The 15,000-nt window shown below is 52.6% G+C and overlaps 2 non-coding genes across 2 annotated transcripts; both read right to left on the reverse strand.

Moving 5' to 3' along the window:
• Positions 1 to 7,927: 7,927 nt before the first annotated feature.
• On the reverse strand, positions 7,928 to 8,082 carry LOC126146974 (5.8S ribosomal RNA). Its single transcript, XR_007529871.1, has one exon. It is a non-coding gene; the product is annotated as a 5.8S ribosomal RNA (ribosomal RNA).
• A 351-nt stretch (positions 8,083 to 8,433) lies between these two features.
• Positions 8,434 to 10,342, reverse strand: LOC126147004 (small subunit ribosomal RNA). Its single transcript, XR_007529900.1, has one exon. It is a non-coding gene; the product is annotated as a small subunit ribosomal RNA (ribosomal RNA).
• Positions 10,343 to 15,000: the final 4,658 nt, after the last annotated feature.

Below are 15,000 nucleotides of genomic sequence, written 5' to 3' on the forward strand. Positions count from 1 at the left end.
GGGGTCATTCTGATCACAGTCAGATACCCACTTTTTCCAGGTCTTCTCTTTGGCTTGGACGATTTCTCTGTTATATTTGTTTTTCGTCCTGTTGTAGTGCTGTTTTGCTTCTTCTGTAGCAGTGTGGTTGTTACTTCTCCGTGCTCGCTGTAATGTACGTCGTGCAGATATGGTGTCACGCCTCAAGTCAGCAAGAGTTGCACTCCACCATGGAACTGGGCTCTGCACACGAGTTCGCTTTCTCATGGATCTGCTGCAGGATTCATAGATAGCTTCCTGCAGTCTGGTAGCCATTCCATTTACACCGTTTGTCCCCTGTGGCCAGTTCTCTGTGGACTTGACAAGCTGTTTGTCAAAGATGGGCCACTTTGCAAAGTTTGTGTTATATGTCGCCAATTTCTCTGTCTCTCTCCTCCTTTGGGGTGCTTTGATATTGTATGTTATAGCCCTGTGGTCACTTGATGTCCATTCCTCATGAATCATCCAGTTGCACAGAGCTCTGGCTGCTGGGGGAGTACAGATTGTCACATCGATGTTGCTTTGTCCATTTGGGCCACAGTATGTTGTGAGGTCTGACATTTCGTTCATCACTATTAGTCCTCTTTGTGCGATGAAGTCTTCAAGCATTCTGCCCGCTTCATCTGTCATGGAACTATACCAGATTGGTGAGTTTGCGTTCGAGTCCAGTCCTACTATGACCGGTTTCCCTTCTAGCTGATCCAGGAGAGTGTCTAATTTTTGCAGGAATTCGTCTATAGGTGCCCCATATTGGCAGTATATACTGGCTATGTACATTTCCCCAAATTCTCCGTTAATGCTGGCGACAGCCATGTGGGTATTGCTGAAGTTTGTCAGCTGCATAGCTGTTATCACTTGAGATCTGGTTGCTATTGCTGCCTTTGGTGGACCATCTTTAGAGTTGTACATAAGTTGGAAATCTGGTGGATATCCACCTACGATATTATTGAGACAGTAGGGCTCTTGGATCAATAGCACATCTATGTTTTCCTCAAGGATTCGGTGCGCCAGTTGGTCTGGAACTATCCTTGCTCTTTGCCCATTTATCTGTAATATTTTTATGTCTCTGTACTGTGTTCCTGTCTGCATTCTTCTTCCTCGTTGTGGCACTCCATTGTTGTTATTGTCCATAGTCAGTTCTACTGTTTTGTATTGTCTTGATCCTAATGTATTCTGGGCATGTTTTGTCAGTCACTGCATGAGTATGCGGCTTCTTCGCACGCTTGCAGTTTGCACATTGGGCCTGTTGGTTCTTTTTTGTGCATTCTTTGAAAGTGTGTCCTGATTCTGCACAGTGGCCGCAGGTAGTTTCTGCATTTTTACACTTTGCTGCTGTGTGTCCATGACCCTGGCATTTAAAGCATCTGCTTATATTGTTATAGTCCTGCACTTTGTGAGAGGTGCAATTTATGTAGACGCGACCTTGTTTAGACAGACTGTTCCACACCTTTGTTGTTACTTCCAGCACTAGGTTTGCCTCTTCCCTGTTTCTCGGACCAGTCTTAAACAGTACCTTGGTACCCTCCATAACCTCCTCCCTCTGAATGTTAAGTCTTGCGAGGTTTCTCTCGTATAGTTCCATTTTCAATTCCTCCTCATTTGTGTTCCTCGGAACATCAAAGATTATTATCTTTGGGTTTCTCTTTTTTGGATCTGAGACTGTTAATCCAGATTGTGTTACTGCACCACACTTCCTGATTTTATCAACGTCCTGGTCATTAGGGACTTAGAGGACAATGCCATTTTCTCTGGTCTTCTTGCATCTTGATATGCGAACATCCTTCAGCGATGTTGAAATAAGGTTTCTTACAGTTTCTTCGACTTCCTCTCCAGTTTTCTGATAGCCTTCTGCTGGCTTGATCATTAGCACTTTCGAATGTTGCGTTTTTATGGGCTGTTGTTTAGGTGCTGGTTTGGCAGCTGCCTTGCTGGCATAGCTTTCGACCTCTGATGAAGCATTTGTTTCCAGGGTCTTCACGCACCTTAGCTCTGTTTTGAGTTCTAGGATCTCCATCTGATACTTCTTCAGTATCTGTTCGTATTCAGATAGCTTCCCTAGAATGAATCTTTTTTGTCCATTGTTTATCTTATTTGTGTCATTAAAGATGAAGGCTTCCATCTCTTCCCTGATGTTCACCATTTCCTGGAGATCTGAGCATCTTCCTGAGTCCTCCTTGTCTGTGGTGACCACAGAGTTTGCACCAGGTTCATTTGCTGCTCCGAGACTCTCTTTGCTGAGCCCCATTTTGGGGCAGTTACTCTGGTACGCTCAGTCCTTTAGGCCGTGATATCGCTATAGGGCGTTAATGGCTCATATACAAGTCGATTCTCACCGCCCAACACACTACCCTATCTACTAAACGTGTTGCCTAATCTATCATAGAATTACGAGATGTAACGAAAAAATTTTTGCACTGCTTTTTGCTACACTCGTGACTTAAATTTATGTCATTTAGTTTCTCAGACTATTTAGCAAGTGATGGAAAGCAAGATCATATTAGAACTAGGGGAAGACTACACTATCAATATATTACCTAATAAGATTTTAAGATCTACTGTATCGGTAGAAAACTTGCAGTTTAGTGTCACTGCTCGTATGCTGGCTACACAGCACACACAAGATTCCTTTCAAAACCTAAATGCCTACCCTACAGCACAAGAGACATCTTTAAACACTAAACACTGGTTTGAAAAGAGAAGGAAGTAAGCTACAGAATGATATTCACGATGGTTATCTGCTATCTGCTAAATACGTGGCCTAATCTATCATAGAATTACGAGATGTAACAATACATTTTGCACTGCTTTTTGCTACACTCGTGACTTAAATTTATGTCATTTTAGTTCCTCAGACTTATTCAGCAAGTAATGGAAAGCAAGATCATATTAGAACTAGGGGAAGACTACACTATCAATATATTACCTAATAAGATTTTAAGAGCTACTGTATCGGTAGAAAACTTGCAGTTTTCTGTCACTGCTCGTATGCACGCGCACGCTGGCTACTCAGCACGCACAAGATTCCTTTTAAAACCTAAATGCACGCACAAGATTCCTTTTAAAACCTAAATGCCTAACCTACAGCACAAGAGACATCTTTAAAATACTAAACACTGGCTTGAACTGAGAAGGGAGTAGGATACAGAAAGATATTCACAATGGTTATTTGTAGCTTTGGTAACGGCATGAATTTTGCCGATTACTGTATCCACATTCCGGCAAGCTGCACGGTACACACGACATCACTTCCACAGGCCTTAATCCTAAACTAACACAGCCAAAAACAGAAGTAACAACCTATCATCTACGGCAAAATTTGTTTCTTAAATAGTAGCGGAAGGAAACATCGGATGCGCACGCCTCCCAGCCGAGCGGTACGCACTGCTCCACTATTTTAATTTCAATTACTAACTTTACAAGCCATTTGCACCGAAGAAGACATTATGTGATGATAGAAGGATCTTACGTACTAGAACAATATTTATACCTATACTTTTGGTGAGTTGGCAGCGGCAGGGGGCAAATTTACGTGAACCCGCGATTAGGCATGCGGGTACTATCGCTCACACTGGACAAAAGTGGCTGCTGTTCGGCAAGTGTGAGAAAGACCTAGCCTTTTCTCGCTGGGGATCGAGAGGGTAATAAATGGACTTCTAGACAGTGCACATGGCATTTACCTTCAACTTATTCCTATATTGGGTAACAAATTCTTAACCGCGTGAAGGACTGCGGACTATGACAGAATACAGAGGATATGTCTTAATCCATGGAAGGAAAATACTTCTTAAACTGCTCCATTTGAGAGGGGATTAAGCTGGGTACACGGCCCTGATGCTCGGTTTTTGCTCGAGAAGGCGCTGGCCCTGTTAATACGAGTGAACAGACACAGCGCGGCAAGCGCGGCTGGACGGCAACGCGTGTGCGCGGCCGTACGGAAAACCGATATAATTGTTAAATCTTGAAAGAGACACCCTAATTTTCCTACGTCGTCTGATGGAGCATGAGGACGTTTACAAACCGGTGGGCTCGGATTTTTTCCTCCGCCCGGTTTTTGGGTGAAAATCGGCAACTTCCGGTCGCCACGTGGTTACCACGTATTCTTCGCTACGATTGCCTGTAACTTTGAAACTAACAAAGGAAGAGACAGTTTTTTAGGCACTATCTGATAGAGAAAAACTCCAAGAATACAGCCGTGTGCTTGGATGCTAGCTAACCCCTTGCACTGGACGGATGGGAGCGGATTTCTAAACACACGCGGAACGCGCGGAAGACAAAGGGCAGCTCATGACCACCAAAAGAGCAGTTCCTGGGCACAGTGGACCACTTTACCGTGCATTATCAACTGAAATACGGTTAATTGCGCCCATTCAGTCCCACTCAGGTGGAAAAATCCCCGGAATTTAGGTACATCACGGGATTAGGAAAACATCGATAATTGGAGAAAAACGGATAAAAATACCTGTTAGATGATGCTGGTAATGCGTCAGCGACGTTCCACGATGTAGTCTGCGTCGATGAAGCACTTCACAAACACCAAAAACTCCATACATATACAGAAAAACACGGAAATTTCGAATTTCGAAAATTTCACGACAACTAAAAAACGGTTCGAGCGACGGCAAAGAAAATTCTACACACGTTGTATGGTCACGACGCGAAGCACTGTGCCAAATTTCAGCTCGTTCGCACACGTTTTTCCCACCCAAAACGCCGAAAGAACGGGAGCGCACGCGAGGCTCGACCGCACGCGACGAGGACGCGGAGTAGATAGGGACAGCGGGAATCTCGTTAATCCATTCATGCGCGTCACTAATTAGATGACGAGGCATTTGGCTACCTTAAGAGAGTCATAGTTACTCCCGCCGTTTACCCGCGCTTGCTTGAATTTCTTCACGTTGACATTCAGAGCACTGGGCAGAAATCACATTGCGTCAACACCCGCTAGGGCCATCGCAATGCTTTGTTTTAATTAGACAGTCGGATTCCCCCAGTCCGTGCCAGTTCTGAGTTGATCGTTGAATGGCGGCCGAAGAGAATCCGCGCACCCGCGCGCCCCCGGAGGAGCACGCTAAGGCGGACGCGGCCTCGCAGCAAGGAAGATCCGTGGGAGGCCAAGGCACGGGACCGAGCTCGGATCCTGCGCGCAGGTTGAAGCACCGGGGCACGAACGCCGCGCAGGCGCGCGCATCCTGCACCGCCGGCCAGCACGAGGCCAACCAACGGCGAGAGCAGACCACGCCCGCGCTAAACGCCCGCACTTACCGGCACCCCTACGGCACTCACCTCGCCCAGGCCCGGCACGTTAGCGCTGACCCACTTCCCGACCAAGCCCGACACGCCCCGATCCTCAGAGCCAATCCTTATCCCGAAGTTACGGATCCAATTTGCCGACTTCCCTTACCTACATTATTCTATCGACTAGAGGCTCTTCACCTTGGAGACCTGCTGCGGATATGGGTACGAACCGGCGCGACACCTCCACGTGGCCCTCTCCCGGATTTTCAAGGTCCGAGGGGAAGATCGGGACACCGCCGCAACTGCGGTGCTCTTCGCGTTCCAAACCCTATCTCCCTGCTAGAGGATTCCAGGGAACTCGAACGCTCATGCAGAAAAGAAAACTCTTCCCCGATCTCCCGACGGCGTCTCCGGGTCCTTTTGGGTTACCCCGACGAGCATCTCTAAAAGAGGGGCCCGACTTGTATCGGTTCCGCTGCCGGGTTCCGGAATAGGAACCGGATTCCCTTTCGCCCAACGGGGGCCAGCACAAAGTGCATCATGCTATGACGGCCCCCATCAACATCGGATTTCTCCTAGGGCTTAGGATCGACTGACTCGTGTGCAACGGCTGTTCACACGAAACCCTTCTCCGCGTCAGCCCTCCAGGGCCTCGCTGGAGTATTTGCTACTACCACCAAGATCTGCACCGACGGCGGCTCCAGGCAGGCTCACGCCCAGACCCTTCTGCGCCCACCGCCGCGACCCTCCTACTCGTCAGGGCTTCGCGGCCGGCCGCAAGGACCGGCCATGACTGCCAGACTGACGGCCGAGTATAGGCACGACGCTTCAGCGCCATCCATTTTCAGGGCTAGTTGCTTCGGCAGGTGAGTTGTTACACACTCCTTAGCGGATTCCGACTTCCATGGCCACCGTCCTGCTGTCTTAAGCAACCAACGCCTTTCATGGTTTCCCATGAGCGTCGATTCGGGCGCCTTAACTCGGCGTTTGGTTCATCCCACAGCGCCAGTTCTGCTTACCAAAAGTGGCCCACTTGGCACTCCGATCCGAGTCGTTTGCTCGCGGCTTCAGCATATCAAGCAAGCCGGAGATCTCACCCATTTAAAGTTTGAGAATAGGTTGAGGTCGTTTCGGCCCCAAGGCCTCTAATCATTCGCTTTACCGGATGAGACTCGTACGAGCACCAGCTATCCTGAGGGAAACTTCGGAGGGAACCAGCTACTAGATGGTTCGATTAGTCTTTCGCCCCTATACCCAGCTCCGACGATCGATTTGCACGTCAGAATCGCTACGGACCTCCATCAGGGTTTCCCCTGACTTCGTCCTGGCCAGGCATAGTTCACCATCTTTCGGGTCCCAACGTGTACGCTCTAGGTGCGCCTCACCTCGCAATGAGGACGAGACGCCCCGGGAGTGCGGAGGCCGCCGCCCCGTGAAGGGCGGGGAAGCCCCATCCTCCCTCGGCCCGCGCAAGGCGAGACCTTCACTTTCATTACGCCTTTAGGTTTCGTACAGCCCAATGACTCGCGCACATGTTAGACTCCTTGGTCCGTGTTTCAAGACGGGTCGTGAAATTGTCCAAAGCTGAAGCGCCGCTGACGGGAGCGATTATTCCGCCCGAGAGCATCCCGAGCCAACAGCGGCGCGGGTCCGGGGCCGGGCCAGGTAGGTCCGTCATCCGGGAAGAACCGCGCGCGCTTGCCGGGAGCCCGAGCGCCCAAAGGGGCGAATCGACTCCTCCAGATATACCGCCGAGCAGCCAGCCAGGACACCGGGGCTCTGCCCAACAGACGCGAACCGAGGCCCGCGGAAGGACAGGCTGCGCACCCGGGCCGTAGGCCGGCACCCAGCGGGTCGCGACGTCCTACTAGGGGAGAAGTGCGGCCCACCGCACACCGGAACGGCCCCACCCCGCGGCGAGTGGAAAGGCAACCGGACACGACCCCGCCGCGGATTGCTCCGCGCGGGCGGCCGGCCCCATCTGCCGAGGGCGGGAGCCAGTGGCCGGATGGGCGTGAATCTCACCCGTTCGACCTTTCGGACTTCTCACGTTTACCCCAGAACGGTTTCACGTACTTTTGAACTCTCTCTTCAAAGTTCTTTTCAACTTTCCCTCACGGTACTTGTTCGCTATCGGTCTCGTGGTCATATTTAGTCTCAGATGGAGTTTACCACCCACTTGGAGCTGCACTCTCAAGCAACCCGACTCGAAGGAGAGGTCCCGCCGACGCTCGCACCGGCCGCTACGGGCCTGGCACCCTCTACGGGCCGTGGCCTCATTCAAGTTGGACTTGGGCTCGGCGCGAGGCGTCGGGGTAGTGGACCCTCCCAAACACCACATGCCACGACAGGCGGCAGCCTGCGGGGTTCGGTGCTGGACTCTTCCCTGTTCGCTCGCCGCTACTGGGGGAATCCTTGTTAGTTTCTTTTCCTCCGCTTAGTAATATGCTTAAATTCAGCGGGTAGTCTCGCCTGCTCTGAGGTCGTTGTACGAGGTGTCGCACGCCACACCGCCAGCCGGCTGTGCACGCTACCGAGAAAGTACCGGTATGCGAACCGCCAGGCGACGGGCGCGCATCGCACGTTTGAGGAGACGCGGCCGGCCCCACAGGCGGCCACGACACTCCCAGGTCTCCGAAGCGGGACAAACGCCGCGCGCTTCAGTATACGTAGCCGACCCTCAGCCAGACGTGGCCCGGGAACGGAATCCATGGACCGCAATGTGCGTTCGAAACGTCGATGTTCATGTGTCCTGCAGTTCACATGTCGACGCGCAATTTGCTGCGTTCTTCATCGACCCACGAGCCGAGTGATCCACCGTCCTGGGTGATCTTTTCTGTTAGTTTCCACTGTCTCTTTCAAAACAGTTGCATAGGCGGGACTGAGGCGTTTGACGGCCCCTGTTCCAGCGTTCTGTGTCCAACGGCCTCACGGCCGATGGGCGTCGTACGGCTCCACACCGGAGCGGACAGGCACTCGGGCGAAAGTCATTCAAAACCGGCGCCAGGCGCCAGGTGCCGCAGGCCAGCCGCTCCAGAGCTTCAGCGCTCGTACCACACAACATTTTTCAGTTAGTTTTGAGAGGCACGCGTGGTTCCGCACGCGGCGCACGGCTGCTGCCGTACAGGTAGCGTGTTGCGCGACACGACACGCACATCGAAAGACATGCAGTCTAGTCGGTAATGATCCTTCCGCAGGTTCACCTACGGAAACCTTGTTACGACTTTTACTTCCTCTAAATGATCAAGTTTGGTCATCTTTCCGGTAGCATCGGCAACGACAGAGTCGATGCCGCGTACCAGTCCGAAGACCTCACTAAATCATTCAATCGGTAGTAGCGACGGGCGGTGTGTACAAAGGGCAGGGACGTAATCAACGCGAGCTTATGACTCGCGCTTACTGGGAATTCCTCGTTCATGGGGAACAATTGCAAGCCCCAATCCCTAGCACGAAGGAGGTTCAGCGGGTTACCCCGACCTTTCGGCCTAGGAAGACACGCTGATTCCTTCAGTGTAGCGCGCGTGCGGCCCAGAACATCTAAGGGCATCACAGACCTGTTATTGCTCAATCTCGTGCGGCTAGAAGCCGCCTGTCCCTCTAAGAAGAAAAGTAATCGCTGACAGCACGAAGGATGTCACGCGACTAGTTAGCAGGCTAGAGTCTCGTTCGTTATCGGAATTAACCAGACAAATCGCTCCACCAACTAAGAACGGCCATGCACCACCACCCACCGAATCAAGAAAGAGCTATCAATCTGTCAATCCTTCCGGTGTCCGGGCCTGGTGAGGTTTCCCGTGTTGAGTCAAATTAAGCCGCAGGCTCCACTCCTGGTGGTGCCCTTCCGTCAATTCCTTTAAGTTTCAGCTTTGCAACCATACTTCCCCCGGAACCCAAAAGCTTTGGTTTCCCGGAGGCTGCCCGCCGAGTCATCGGAGGAACTGCGGCGGATCGCTGGCTGGCATCGTTTATGGTTAGAACTAGGGCGGTATCTGATCGCCTTCGAACCTCTAACTTTCGTTCTTGATTAATGAAAACATACTTGGCAAATGCTTTCGCTTCTGTTCGTCTTGCGACGATCCAAGAATTTCACCTCTAACGTCGCAATACGAATGCCCCCGCCTGTCCCTATTAATCATTACCTCGGGTTCCGAAAACCAACAAAATAGAACCGAGGTCCTATTCCATTATTCCATGCACACAGTATTCAGGCGGGCTTGCCTGCTTTAAGCACTCTAATTTGTTCAAAGTAAACGTGCCGGCCCACCCAGACACTCAATAAAGAGCACCTTGGTAGGATTTCAACGGGGTCCGCCTCGGGACGCACGAACACGCACGAGGCGGTCGCACGCCTTCGGCTCGCCCCACCGGCAGGACGTCCCACGATACATGCCAGTTAAACACCGACGGGCGGTGAACCAACAGCGTGGGACACAAATCCAACTACGAGCTTTTTAACCGCAACAACTTTAATATACGCTATTGGAGCTGGAATTACCGCGGCTGCTGGCACCAGACTTGCCCTCCAATAGATACTCGTTAAAGGATTTAAAGTGTACTCATTCCGATTACGGGGCCTCGGATGAGTCCCGTATCGTTATTTTTCGTCACTACCTCCCCGTGCCGGGAGTGGGTAATTTGCGCGCCTGCTGCCTTCCTTGGATGTGGTAGCCGTTTCTCAGGCTCCCTCTCCGGAATCGAACCCTGATTCCCCGTTACCCGTTACAACCATGGTAGGCGCAGAACCTACCATCGACAGTTGATAAGGCAGACATTTGAAAGATGCGTCGCCGGTACGAGGACCGTGCGATCAGCCCAAAGTTATTCAGAGTCACCAAGGCAAACGGACCGGACGAGCCGACCGATTGGTTTTGATCTAATAAAAGCGTCCCTTCCATCTCTGGTCGGGACTCTGTTTGCATGTATTAGCTCTAGAATTACCACAGTTATCCAAGTAACGTGGGTACGATCTAAGGAACCATAACTGATTTAATGAGCCATTCGCGGTTTCACCTTAATGCGGCTTGTACTGAGACATGCATGGCTTAATCTTTGAGACAAGCATATGACTACTGGCAGGATCAACCAGGGAGCTGCGTCAACTAGAGCTGAGCAGCCGGCCGCCCGGGAGTGTGTCCCGGGGGCCCGCGCGAACACGCAAGCGTCCGCTCAATTATTCTGCAAACAGGAGGAGGCTGAGCTCCCCTGCACAATACACCTCGAAACCCTCTCAGGTCCCGGCGGCGCGCAGCGCCGTCCTAAGTACTTGGTCGGGTTCGAGAGAGGCGCAATCGCCCGGAGTTAGGCGAGTAGACGCTTTAGGTGCGACCACCCGTGCTCCCAACTGAGCTTGCCGCTGCCGACAGAGGCCCGGGAGCGTGCTGTCGTGGCATTGCCGGCGGGAGACAACACGCGCCACCTACGGTGACCGGCAGCTCCAACGCCAGCGCCACAGAAGGGAAAAGGCCCCACGTGGGTGCCGAAGCGAACTCTCCCAGCACAGCGCACGTGCCAACACGTCTGCACAACTGCGATACAAACCACCAGCGAGAACCGCTGGGGCGACCGAGCAGCAGACGGCGTCGCGGCGCCGAGTGCCGGGCGGCGGCGCATCCTCAACGCACACAGTCCTCAATCGGACCAGCACACTGCAGATGTCCACCGCGCTTCGCACCGGGCCGGCGAGGACCCACTTTGGCTGCACGGCGCCGCGCGCAGGGTGCCCCGGCGCGCAGCTGCGCCGCCTGCCGCGTCCGTCGGCCGGCGCGCCTGCCACTGGGCGCCCCCACCAGCCGGCTGTAGCGCGTGCGCCCACGCACCGCGCGGCCAGCACGCCGGGCGGCCCCCCCTCACCGGCCGGGGACAGTCCCACCCACCCACAGCCGCGTATCGCTTCACACCCAGATTCACATTCACGTTCGTTGGTATGGTGGGGACCGCTTCGTAGCTGTACCGATCGTTGCCCTCACAGATGTACCTCCAGCAAGGACAACCGCACCACAACGGGTTACCAGTTGTTCATTTGCGTAACGTCACCAGTAAACGTACACGTCCATCCCCGTTTGCAAAGTCAACTATTATTGCATGCCTGCCTGTCAGGTGTCAAGACACAATACGTCCGCTCACATCCACGCAACAAAATGTGCCCAACTAGAGGGCACGTGGAAGGTGCCCCCGTACGTATGCGATGTCCATTGCGCGACCAACTGTCAACCGGCCTCTGTAGCATGTCGCAGATGTGGAACGCGGGGCACCGTGCTATCACATTGTGTGAGAAGAGACTACTACGTCTGCATACACGCGCCACTACATGAACAGACGGCTCATGCTGATCGCCATCCACCGCGTCCATTACTCCCACACGTCTCTATGGCGTACCACACTGCAATGCAGCTGTTATGGCGAGATGACACGTAGCTGTGTGCACAACATCTGGACGGTATGGTTCACCGCAGTCTTTGTACGGTCACACATGTGCCAGAGTGTATCATTCAGTACATGAGGACCGCTGTGCAGTACAGTGTGTGGGTTAGGCGTACATCGGCGGACAGTGGACACAGGACAGAACACGACGTAGACTGAGTGCTTCGGCATGCACCTGACCGACCAGCTTGCGAAGGCAGGGGGAAGGGGGAAGGGTGGGGGGGGGGCGATGTACGTCCTGCTGGCGTCCACATTACAGTGTATAGCGTGAGCATGTAAAAAGGAAGCAACACTTGCGACGTGTTGAACATGAAACGATACACATGAGACCGGGGAGTGCGAGTCGCGAACTATTCTGAGCGGGTTGCGGTTGGACAACAATACATTAATGTAACGTGTCATATGCCAATTACAGAGCAGGGTAAGGCACAACCTGGGTCAGGTTAAGGCACAACCTGGGTCAGGTTAAGGCACAACCTGGGTCAGGTTAAGGCACAACCTGGGTCAGGTTAAGGCACAACCTGGGTCAGGTTAAGGCACAACCTGGGTCAGGTTAAGGCACAACCTGGGTCAGGTTAAGGCACAACCTGGGTCAGGTTAAGGCACAACCTGGGTCAGGTTAAGGCACAACCTGGGTCAGGTTAAGGCACAACCTGGGTCAGGTTCGGGCACAACCTGGGTCAGGTTCGGGCACAACCTGGGTCAGGTTCGGGCACAACCTGGGTCAGGTTCGGGCACAACCTGGGTCAGGTTCGGGCACAACCTGGGTCAGGTTCGGGCACAACCTGGGTCAGGTTCGGGCACAACCTGGGTCAGGTTCGGGCACAACCTGGGTCAGGTTCGGGCACAACCTGGGTCAGGTTCGGGCACAACCTGGGTCAGGTTCGGGCACAACCTGGGTCAGGTTCGGGCACAACCTGGGTCAGGTTCGGGCACAACCTGGGTCACGTTGGGGCACAACCTGGGTCACGTTGGGGCACGACGTGGGGTAGATTGCGGCACAACTTGGGGTAGATTGCGGCACAACTTGGGGTAGATTGCGGCACAACTTGGGGTAGATTGCGGCACAACTTGGGGTAGATTGCGGCACAAATTGCATTACATTGCGGTACAAATTGCATTACATTGCGGTACAAATTGCATTACATTGCGGTACAAATTGCATTACATTGCGGTACAAATTGCATTACATTGCGGTACAAATTGCGGTACAAATTGCGTTACATTGCGGTGCATATTGAGTTACATTGCGGTGCATATTGAGTTAGGTAACGGTGCAAAATAGGTTAGGTTAAGGTGCGACATAGGTTAGGTTAAGGTGCAACATAGGTTAGGTTAGGGTGCAAGATGGGTTAGGTTAAGGTGACATAGGTTAGGTTAAGGTGACATAGGTTAGGTTAAGGTGACATAGGTTAGGTTAAGGTGACATAGGTTAGGTTAAGGTGACATAGGTTAGGTTAAGGTGACATAGGTTAGGTTAAGGTGACATAGGTTAGGTTAAGGTGACATAGGTTAGGTTAAGGTGACATAGGTTAGGTTAAGGTGACATAGGTTAGGTTAAGGTGACATAGGTTAGGTTAAGGTGACATAGGTTAGGTTAAGGTGACATAGGTTAGGTTAAGGTGACATAGGTTAGGTTAAGGTGACATAGGTTAGGTTAAGGTGACATAGGTTAGGTTAAGGTGACATAGGTTAGGTTAAGGTACAAACTGGGTTGTTTTATGGTACACATTGCGTTGTAGTACAGTACATGTTATGTTTGGGTACGGTACACAATGTGGTATGGGATGGCGTGTTGGGGGGGGGGGGGGCGAGGTTCGTTGATATTGACCGTAGGAAGTGGATGCGCGAGGCAGCGTCAGTGTGTCAAAGGAGGTATGTCACGTCGGGATGCGCTTTTCGCTAGTGAGAGGGGGGCGCGCCGTGTCTGTGGTTGCGGCAGACCTGTGTGTTTCATTCCCGCCGGTGTATTTGTGCTGTAAGACGATGGAGTGTGGTGATGTTGGGTGCACCCCTGTGTAGGACATGTGTGGGTGTTGATGGCTTATCTGAGCAATTGTGGTTGTCGGACGAGTGGGATATTGTGTTTTATGATTGGACCTCCTGGCCTGGTTATCATAGTCTGGTTGGTGTATTGTGGCGCATAGGATGCACCGGACGTTGGTCCATGCTGGCGCTTAATTATTGAATCTGTGTCTGTTACAGGCAGAGAGTAGTGTGTGATAGAGTGTGTGGGTGACGTGTGGTTACTTTTGTTTGCACAGACGTTCAGCATGTATAGGGGCATTTGCGTATTTGATCTATCTATGTGGGCATGCATAGTTTACTGAGCAGTGCTGCGAGGTGACTGAACTACGAGCGACGTACTCATTTACAGCGGAATGGTTGCCTTCTACCAAAGATGGAGTATCGACTCTACGACAGCGTTGGCACCGCAGGAACCGGTGTCGTAAAATGGCCCCCACACCGTCATCGTTGTGCGGGGTAGGGACCGTCCATATTCTGAGAGGAGCCCTGTTTGCCACAGGGCGTGGGGTCTCGCGTCCTGCGGTTCAGTGCCCCCAGGGAAGCGCGCGGAGGTGGTGCTGCTGCTGCTGTAGCAAGCGAGCTACTTAGAGCATGTATAGGGACAGCGGGAATATGGCATATTGCATATAACTCTTCATGAAACGCAAGATATAGGGGTGGATTGCACGTTACGAGTGTGGGAAGAGTCCGCCGTTCATCCGCTGGAGTTGCGATTTGGGCGGTTGGGGTGGGGCACGTGCGGGTGCGGGTGCGGGTGGAGCGATTGTCGGTCGACGACCTCGTGCGGCGCAGGCACTGGCGTTGGGGCTCCTGTGGTGGACAGATGATGCAGGCTTTGTGGGTGGCGTCGAAAACTGGGCACTGTGGGACCTAGCGATGTTGTAGTCGGCGTGGCGTCGCCTAGATGGCGGTATCGTCGGTGCAGCAGGTCATGTTGCGGGGGACCTGCAGATGGCGGTATTTTTGTTTGTGGTGCGCTCGCCATGGTGGACGTAGTGTCGTCCGATTCGCGTAGATGGAGCTATTGCATGTGGTTTCGTCACATTGTCATAGATGGCGGTGCCGTGTTTTGGAGGTATGGTTGGCGTAGTTTCGTTGGATTCCTGTAGATGGAGGTGTCGTTTCTGGGCCGGATGGCAATGTAGTTTGGTCACATTCCCAAAGATGGCTGTGTTGTGCCTGTGGGCGGCATTGTCAACATCGTGCGGTATGGTCTGTTGATTGTGGACGTTGATGGCGTCGGGACCAGGGGGCGCGCGCGAACCGTTGACCACGCGTTATTCACGCAAGCACACTTCG

The sequence above is a fragment of the Schistocerca cancellata genome, unplaced genomic scaffold, assembly GCF_023864275.1.
Source record: "Schistocerca cancellata isolate TAMUIC-IGC-003103 unplaced genomic scaffold, iqSchCanc2.1 HiC_scaffold_838, whole genome shotgun sequence".
Classification (NCBI taxonomy): domain Eukaryota; kingdom Metazoa; phylum Arthropoda; class Insecta; order Orthoptera; family Acrididae; genus Schistocerca; species Schistocerca cancellata.